The 10,344-nt window shown below is 31.9% G+C and overlaps 1 long non-coding RNA gene across 1 annotated transcript; it reads left to right on the top strand.

Moving 5' to 3' along the window:
* Nucleotides 1-513: 513 nt before the first annotated feature.
* LOC145303988 (uncharacterized) lies at nt 514-4,299 on the top strand. Its single transcript, XR_013873890.1, has 2 exons — nt 514-626; nt 4,145-4,299. It is a non-coding gene; the product is annotated as an uncharacterized LOC145303988 (long non-coding RNA).
* The last annotated feature ends 6,045 nt before the right edge of the window (nt 4,300-10,344 follow it).

The raw sequence follows: 10,344 nt of genomic DNA, 5'->3' as shown, positions 1-10,344 counted from the left end.
TTTCTGTACATAATTATTTTTTTATCAATATGTATGAATGCTTTTATATATTCTAAAAACGTCAGAGGGTGTAATTTGATATTCTTATTTATTCCTATTCTATTTTTAACCACTGAATAACATGTTATTGTTGTTTAAGAGGTGAAAATACCATGCATGAGAATTAAGATTTTCGTTAGCGAAGCTACAGTATAATTTTTAATATCCATATTTTCTTTAGTCGGTAATGCCCTGCTGGTGTTCAATTGATTATTGAAGAAAAAGTTTATACATGCAACTGCGATTATAGATAGATGAACGATTTTTTGTGATTTTTTTCTGGCTAATTTGCATCTACTCTATAGCTTAGAAATGTCTATAGAATCTATAGAATAAATGTGTTTTTCTCTTATGTTTATTATAATCTTTCCTTTCTAACAAATACTTATACTTTATGCTAAGTACCCTAACAAATGAGAAATTGTGTTTTAAAAATTCCAATGTCTCCTTCCTCCATTATAAGTTATCTTAATAATTCTATTATATTTCAGATTAAAGATGAGCTGTATGTTGAATTGTTTTCTGCACCTAACAATAATGGTTTCCCTGTTTTCATTAATCACATTCTCTCTTCCAGTTGATAATAGGTAACTAAGTAATTTATGAATCAGGATGTTTGTTTGTCTTATTTGAAGTTACTTCCTTTATAGTGTAACCTCCTTTTACCTACTTTTTAAAACAAATGTAAATATGTTTTTTTCCCTTCGGGGGTCAATTGACCTTTACGGCAGTGTCCTAACCCTGCGGGGTCAATCTAGTACTTAATATAACCTAAAACAACATGAACCAACAAATCAAGATTTAATATTCAAAATTTATTTATATATCAACAAATAAGAAAACATGTTTGTACAACATAGGTAACCAAAATGATTTTAGTCCTCTACCTCCATGATAATCCTTATCATAAAGTAAATGGATGTCTGTCTGTTTGTACCGAAGGATCTCGCTTGTCAATAGACAGATATAGTTCTCCTTCACAGGGTAGCTCCTAATTGGTTCTTGGAAAGTTTATAACTATTTTGGGGTACCACCAGCCTCCCAAGAGAAATCAACCCTAGAAAAAATATCCCACCAAAAAGAAATTTCTTTGTATTTCTTAAAAACCAAAATTAAAAAAAAGTCTGTCCTCTTAAATTTCCTTTTATTTTCTATTTTTTCATCTAAAATAAACAAAAACTGGGTTATCGAATTCAACTTCACTCTCCTCAAGTGTCCCTAGAGGCCTCTAAGGGCTTAGCCGCCAGTAATGTAATAAATACACAGGTTTGTTCTTTAAAAAGTATTTTAAATTTTGATTTTAAGATCAAAAAGTCGAATAATAGCATTTTATTTTATCAATATATTGAAGAAAATTCAAAAGATTCCTGGGATTAAGGACTAAGACAATCATCTATTAAGTAACCTTACCCTAAATATGCCTTTCATAAATGGCATATTTGGTTTGGCAAAGGGTTATAAATTAATCCAGCTGGTATTATACATACCCTTCATCAGGATTAATTACATTCCCATTGAAGTTAAACAAAAATTACCACTTTTGTAGATTTTCATTGTTTAAAAAAATTGGATAATATATTTTTGTCACTAACCAATAAAACTAAGTACCCAGAATTTAAGCCAATGAATAATATATCTTGGTTATAAAAAAAATTTGGTACCAGTGTAATTTTCAGTCCATTGTTCCCTCCTCTCTTTTTTAAAAAAAGATTTGCTCGAACATAAACGTTCTCAAAAGGTGTATGCCTTAACTTCCGCATAATATCATACCCAAACAGTGTTTCATTTTTTTCAGAAAGTACATTTTTAAGCGTCTTTGGTAAGGCAGTTCTGATGATTTTATAATTCTATACATGGGTGTAAGTGATTTCCCATATAAAAAAGGTTTTGACAATATTTCTCTAGTTTCCAATTTTATTTAAATATACCCTCATTCAAAGAACATAAATTTATTTACGTCCCCAATAATGATAAACAAACATTCCCAATGTAGATTAGTATTTTTTTTGGAAAAAAAATGGAGAACCAATGAAAATTCTATTAAAGTGCCTTAGTTTTAGCTAACGAATTGAATAACGTGTTACTTTTAAAATTTTGGGTAAAAGTGAAATTTACATTTAAATTTCCCCTACCTCTATGCTTCTTGGAAAATAGTTTTACCCTTTACGAATAAATCATATACCTTCCTTAGTATGCATTTTTAAGGAGAGTCATTTAGGTAAAGCGGTAAAGTGGTGTGTTCATCCGTGGTCCATGTAAACCGCAAAGGAAATTGTGATATTTTCTTTCATGTAAAGATTCTGTATTCATAGCTTCAAGCGACATATTAGATATAACAACAGTAGAATCTATTTTATGAGAGTAACATGATGTCTGTGAATCTTTCTGCCTGTCTGTATTTATGTAGCTTAAGAACTCGCCAACCGATGGACTGATATGATCCTGTTTTACAGTAAAGCTTATTATAGGTCAAGGGAAGGTTAAATACTTGGAGGATAGCAACAAAAAAACTAAATAGACCTAGTATTTAATTTTTAATACAAGACCTAACCTAACTCTTTATAAATAGCTATTCTATAAAATTATCTCCATTCAAAACACACAAACACACACACACACCCACACATACACAAAAACATGGTTCCAATATAAAATCAAATTTATATTCTTTTCAAAAGGGTTACAACAGACTTTTATTTTCAAACAGGTATACAGTGATAGGACAATATAAGTAAGATTTTCAAACTTTGTTGCCATTGAAGTGGTAGTTTTGTTTATTATCATTTGGGATGTAAATCAATTTATAGCCCAAGGTCTTATCCTTTCAGATTCCTGTTAAAATATGCATAGTTTGGATATTTGCTTGAATGCTTGGGACAGATATTGATTAAAAGCTGCCAAAATAGGTTATATGTATTCAATGCTTGGTTCATTAATGTATAAGACAATGGAATAAAAACCGAGTGACACGTCTAATGATGATAAACAATTATAGATCAATTTTAATTGTCGAAAAGTTTGGACAGTTCTAGTATGAACCAACCAATCAAGAGTTATTAAAGTAACCAAAATTTATTGAGCCAACCAACGAGGAAAGTTTGGCTAATAGCTTTGGGTACCAGTGTAATTTACAATCCTAATGTTCATTTACCAGACGTACTGATTTTTTCACTTTCGCTTTTATGGATTTTTTCATCCTTGTTTTTCATGCTTTTTCAAATATTTATATTGGTTCATTTCATAAATATTTCGATTCAATAGAAAAATATCAGAACATGATAAATTGAAAAATGAAAAATTATCTAAAATTATGAAAAGATTTGGGAAAGGTTATTTGATGTTCTCAACCTTTATTGGAGAAAACTCACGGAGAAAGGGTTAGCTAGTTGGCGTGAAAAGATATTTTGTAACATTAATTTTTAAATAACGGAGGGAATATTAGGATGGGGTTAGTCTGTTATAAAGTAATTCGATTTTTTTGTCTGCAGCTTAAGATCTCAATAATTACCTAACCAATTTAGTTTTCAATTTCAGGTAATTTTCACATAGGTAATGCATGGTTTTAAGCTCTTTTTTAAAGTCTTGTTGTGGTTTTAAGCTATTTTCTCTTCCCATGAATACAGAGCCACTAGACGATAGGGGCGTAGCCGCTAGTTATATATATAAAGTAGTGAGGTTTTCTTGTCTGAACCTTATAGTTTTAACAAAAACTTATTTTTTTGTGAATTAAATACCAATAAAAATATATACCCCTAAAATAACTTAAGCTTATTTCCCTGAAAATTAATGTATATGATTATTTGATATTTGCCAATATTTCTATTCTTATAGAAAAAGATTCAACTTTTTCATTTTTTTCTAGGGAGAAAGGGGATATTGAAATATAAATGTACTTGTACCCAAAGTTTTATAATCATGTTATATTATTTGTTGGCTTAAAATTTTTTGAATCTTTATAATATAGATTTTTTAGTTCAACTTAGTAGTGTTCAAAGTTTCAATTAATGATAAAATCTATTAGGAGGGTTAATTTGATTATCATCAATGGAGATGTTTATCAAATTTAAGATGCCTTAAAATGATTAATAATAATTTTATATTTCAGAACGATGGAGGAGGACTATGACGATATGGTACCAGATCTTAATGTTGTCGACTTTATTGATTCTAAAGAACCGAGATTTATATAGATTTTTTATTATTATTATCATTATTCATTACTGTATTATTATGTTGCATTAAATACATTATTAAAACTTGTATTTTTTTTCTTAAAATTTTATTATTTTTCGTCTCCGCACTTATAAGCTGATAAAAAAATTTGAAGGTGTCCATATATGTACAAATTTATATCCTTGTACATAAGTAACAAAATCTCGGCCTGCAGACTGGGATCTCACAATCCACTGGCCAGATATGGTTCTCCTTCACAATTAAGCTTCTTATGTGTTCCTTAATGGTCCTTGACTATTTTTGGGGAGGGTTATGTCGACAATTCCAAGTTGAATTACTCCTATACGATTTTCCCCAAAAAAAATTGCTTTAAAACTAAAATGGAAAACGGAGGTTCGACAGTAAAACTTTGTAAAAGACTAACAATGTAATTGTCATATTCTTATTATTATCACCTAATTTTTAATATTGTTTATCTTTTTGTGGGCATAGTTGTTTGATCTTAAATATTTATAAATTGCTGCGCTAATTATACACAAATTCGTTCTTGTTTTCTAATTAAAAGGAAAGACGGTATGATCCCTGGAAACAAATTGTGATCAACCCCCCCTCCCCGCTATCATCCTTCTTTAAAACGTTTTAGGGCTTGAAACCCGCCAGACATTTTCCAAGGGAGGCTACTCTAACCCTTACCTTATCTAACCTATCATCAACATCATAAATACAAGGTTAATATGGTTCACTTTCTGTTTAGGGGAAAGTCATTAAAATGTTTTATTTGTGTTTGTCCTTTGATTAACATGAAAAGCTTGCGTCAGAAAAAAAAATGCTATAGTTTAGTCTAATTAGGGTGCAAAAAGGACAATTTTATCCATACGAAGCGCAGCAATAAACTGGATAGCAATATTTTATAGTATTCTTTGGGGCAATATGTATATTTTAATATTACAATTTCTTCAGATGATTTATTAAATGTACAGCAATTTTAAGTGAAATATAATGCAACCTTTCCAAAAAGGAAAAGCCGATTTTATATTTTATCAGGTTTGTAGGGACGTACGTACATACCTAAATTATAGAATTTCTAGCCCTGCTTAAAAGGAGAAACTTTAAATTATTAAAAGCAAAACTAAAGCTAGTTATTTTATTTTTTCGTATAATTATATTATTTTTTATCTTGCTTTGGTATTTAAGACTAATTAATTGAATGTCCTTTGTCTACAAGTCCTTAAGTAAGTACACGGCAATAATTAATGACTGATAATATCACATGCTTGACTAAGTAGCGTTTACAATTACAATTAGGTGCTTCCCCCATGGGTCCGATCGAGCACTGATAAATTTGAATAAAGTGGATAGGGCGTTAGTTTTTTTCCTCATGCCTGACCCCTTTTGCCCAAACCCTGCGTGGCTACCCAGAACCAAATATAACTTAACTTAAGCTGACCTATAAAAATAAACACATAAATAAAGAACTAGCCCCCCCTCTTATTTTCAAATCATTAAAAAAAGAGATGGTTCTGTGCTCTAAAAGAAAAAGATAATTATGTACAGTATCATCCTTCGTTTAATTTAATTTTGATACACTTTGACGTAAGAAAAGCGTTTGATAATAAAAATATTTAATTAATTACATATTGTCATAGAGACAGAAGATTATAAAATAGTTTCTGTACTTTCACAAAAAGTACCCAGGTGAGCAATAGTACCCTTCCCCATCTTATTTTGAAATAAAGGTAAGGTTAGGCTAGGTACTGGGTAGAAGGGTAAGGGCACCGTAGCATTGATCTTAGTCTACTAAAGCAGGAATTTTGCTTATCTTCATAAATCTATTGTCTCCGAAATTCGTTTAAGGGGGGGGGGGATTAAACTGACTCTTTTTCCCCTTGGAGGTATCTGATGCAGGCAATAAAATTTATATACAGCCTTGTTCCAAATATTAAACAAATCTTCGCTCTATTTGTACGTTTAATTTGTTCTCCTCATTAAATATGCAAATAAAAAATTGTAAAAAAATCAAATGTGACGAATATCAGATAAATAGACTAACAGAATGGGTAGATTCCTCTTAGTATTATTTTTAGCGATTTCGAAAATTTGAGTAGCCCCCCCCCCCCCCCCCCCCCCGACAACAAAATAATAATTTAAGTAAACTATTATTAGGTTGGACAGGAGGAAGGGAGGGAGGGTATATAAGGCGAGACACGAGCCTTGCCTTGCCTTGCCTCAGGCTCCTTAGTCAACCATGCCAACCAGTTTAGGATCGCAGTCCCTCACTACAAGGCATATTGTAGTCGACTAACAAACAGCTACAAGCTTTCACTCTATTTATAGCAGAATTCTTACTGTATTGATTACCCCTTTCCCCTCCCATCTGACCAACAACCCCCTTTTCCCCACCCCCTTAATGTTCTCCCTCACATCATGCGAGCACTCCATGTCCGCTACGTGTCCGCGTTTTTTTAGCAAGAACAATTTTATTTGTGGGTTGCGTAGCAATATTTAAAAGAAATAGCCGACAACGAACATCTGTGGCCGCAGCGCTCGGCTCCCTAGCCTATAACCTAACCTAACCTAACCTAAAATAGTTTTTTGAAATTTAGAAAATTAAAGTACCCCAGACAACGAACATCCGTGGCCGCAGCGCTCGGCTCCCTAGCCTATAACCTAACCTAACCTAACCTAAAATAGTTTTTTGAAATTTAGAAAATTAAAGTACCCCAGACAACGAACATCCGTGGCCGCAGCGCTCGGCTCCCTAGCCTATAACCTAACCTAACCTAACCTAAAATAGTTTTTTGAAATTTAGAAAATTAAAGTACCCCAGACAACGAACATCCGTGGCCGCAGCGCTCGGCTCCCTAGCCTATAACCTAACCTAACCTAACCTAAAATAGTTTTTGAAATTTAGAAAATTAGAGTACCCCGACATCAAGTTGTGGACACAGGAAAAAGGCAAGCTTCAATTTAATTCAATAACGTGCTGTGGAGAAGCCTCGCTTCGCTCGGCTTCCCCACACAGCACGTTATTGAATTAAATTGAAGCTTGCCTTTTTCCTGTGTCCAAATCTTTTCCTCCTCCCGCAGACTATCCAGACTGTCGGGGGGGGGGGGGGGGGGGGGGGGGTACTCAAATTTTCAAATTGATAAAAAATTTTGTAACAGGAAAACGCCACAGAATGAATTGAATATATTAAAAATGATAAAAAAGTATTCGTTTATATGATGGAGTTCGCTTTTATAAATGTGTTCATCCTAGTTTTGCTATCTAGATGTATTTAAAACAGAGAATTTAATTAGTCAATTAGTTTGCTAACAGCATTTATAATAATTAAAGAGCCCTTCAAATTAATTAAAATTAAATCACTGATTTAGAAGTTCGTTTAGTCCTTTACAATTTACAAATTCTATAACGTAGCTTTTCTATAAGTGTGGTTGGTCCTTTTGCCCGCCCGTAGGTTTGTTCATCCGTTAATCTAGGCATATTTAGAATTGTCCTATTGATATTAAACTTAATATGATGATTCCTGTAACAGTTTGGTTCTATTTAAGAAAGTTAAACAACTCAATAAACCCAAAAAGAATGTCTGAGAAGAAGAATCTAACTTAAAAATGCTGATTTTATATCACAATAAAAAAAATATTTTTGAAAAATTTTTTTCTGTAAGATCTCAGAAACCATTAGACTAATTGAATTACGAGTCCTCAAGCTAGGTTTAATAGGTTGAACTTGAATGTAGAAACACCTTTTCTAAAAAAGATTTAGCTTTACATGGAATTACTTAAAGATCGTCTTGACCATTTCTTGGAAATCAATATTGTTCGTATTCTTAAAAAGCAAGTAATTTCTTTATGTGTGTCCGTGTTCCGTTTTCTTTTCAATTTAAACTTTAGTCAGAACCTAAAGAAATAGAATAGTCACTGTTTTGTCTAAATTTTTTATGCTAGAACTAGCGGCTACACATCTATGAGCAATTGAGGGAAGAAAAGATTCAGAAGAAAAAGCTAAATTAAAAAGATCAAAGTATAAATCATTTTATCGTTCATGGTTCGTTATCCATGGGATTTTACAAATATCTTTTTAGAAAACTGTTATTTGATAAAATGTAATCCTGCCCAAAACTATGTAATATATGCTTGGATGAGCTCAGAATATTTGAATATAAACTACACAACTTCAACACAGTTAAATACAGAGAATAAAGTTGTTTAAAAAGTAGAAAAATGAGGTATATAAAAAGTGCACTCTAGTATAAATAAAATTGTATAGCGGATTAATTTTTAAAGGAGAAAAAAGACTTATAGCAAAAGTTGCTAAATCAATAGTTTTGACTTATAGTCGGAAATATTATTATAAAAAAGAAAACTGCACATAAAGTTTAAGACCCAAGCTTTTAAATTTGTCGAAATATTAGCCTGAGTTACTTTCACCCCATTCTAGTCTATAAAAAAAAAACTCGAAGGGGACCCTATCTTTAAGGATTAAGAATAGTTATTTATCGCAATGTAATATAACAGATTTCTGCGGGTAGTAATATGAAAAATAAATAAATTGTTCATGAAAAAATTCTGTTTAAAACAATTCGATAAACAGTTTTTCATTACAGCTCTGAACCGGTTGTAATTCAGCAGTTATTGATGTAAAATGTTATTAGCTTATACCTCAAGGCATTTTGTGCCGCCCTATAGGTGAAATTCTTTCTATACATTAGCACTCTGTTCTATAGTCAACACAACATCAGCATACAATGTCTGTGTCTATCAGCATATAGCTATTTGGCTACCTGCCTGTTCATCTATTTTTATTTCAATCTGAGTTTAAACCTAATGTTGGGGGAAGGAGAAAACTATATGTTAACCAAACTGAAACTTATATTAAATTTATTGAATACAGGGTGAACCCAAGTAAGATAGTGGTGCTTCTTCATTGAACCCTTAGAAGATTTTAATTTCAAATTATGTCTTTTGAAAGATTTGTTATTTTTTGTTAAATCCAAAAATTTTGTTTGTATGTCTGTAACTTGACAAAGCGTCTCAAAAATCAGCCATATGACGTAATAAAAATGAGGGAGATGAGAGGAGATGTGGGAAAGAAAAACTTTAAAAAAGAGATGGATGATTCCCTATTTTTATGACGTCACATGGGTGATTTTTAACACACTTTGGTCTATGTCCAAATTATGTCTTTTAATTTAAAAGATTTTTTTTTAATTCCAGAATTTTGTTAGTATGTCCCTTAGATTGTATTTTTGAAACCTACTAATTATGCCTTACATGCTATACCAATTTTAAAATGCTTTACTTTTTTAGCTAATACAGTAACTTTCTAAATTAATAAAGACACACTGTAATGATAAACCTACATATTTGTATGTTTATAGTGTTAACCAAACTGTGGATTTATAAAACCTAACTCCCCTCACCTCACACAACTTTTAAATTTTCAAATTGAAATTCCAGCTACATTCTTAGTTTATACTCTTATGAAGATCATGAATTTGACACAAGTTAAATAGTTTTGTAAAGGTGTAATAATCATATCACCCATAAAGAATTAAGTATTTTCCCTATAGGGCCAGGTTGAGCACAGAAGAATCGCATCTCTTTTTAACCCTTACAGATCGGGGGGGGGAGGTCATATTGACCCCCCCCCCTCTGTTTTTTCAATGTCATTTTTTTTTGTAGGTAAGATAGAGAGTTGTAACTTCATGACTTTTTAATTTTAGTAATTATACGTCGGCAAGAGTTGATCTTATAAGGATATCTGGCCTGTGTCGGTCGTAGCGTCCGGTCAAAGTCGGTTAGGTTGAACCAATTTTAGAAAAAATTCTAAATAAATCTTAATTTCTACATTATGACTTTTGTTTATAAGGTAGAAACCTAAAATTTTTTTGGTGAATACTTAGATATCAATGACCTTCTGAGAAAAGTGGTGTTATGACCGTTTGACCGCTCCCTGACCGACTTTATGACCGATTTTTGTCCGGCTTTTACTACAGACATATATCATGAATATCGTGGCTTCTATTACAGCTAGAGGCCTAAATTTTTTTTGGTAAATCCTTGAGCAACAGTAAACAGATAAAAATATTAATTGGCGCCGCCAACCGCCGTTTTACCGCCGTAACCGCC

This window comes from Acartia tonsa, chromosome 13 (assembly GCF_053477335.1).
Source record: "Acartia tonsa isolate MP-2025a chromosome 13, ASM5347733v1, whole genome shotgun sequence".
NCBI classification, from domain to species: domain Eukaryota; kingdom Metazoa; phylum Arthropoda; class Copepoda; order Calanoida; family Acartiidae; genus Acartia; species Acartia tonsa.
Note: the sequence above shows the minus strand (reverse complement) of the source record. Positions and strands in the feature narration are given on the sequence as shown.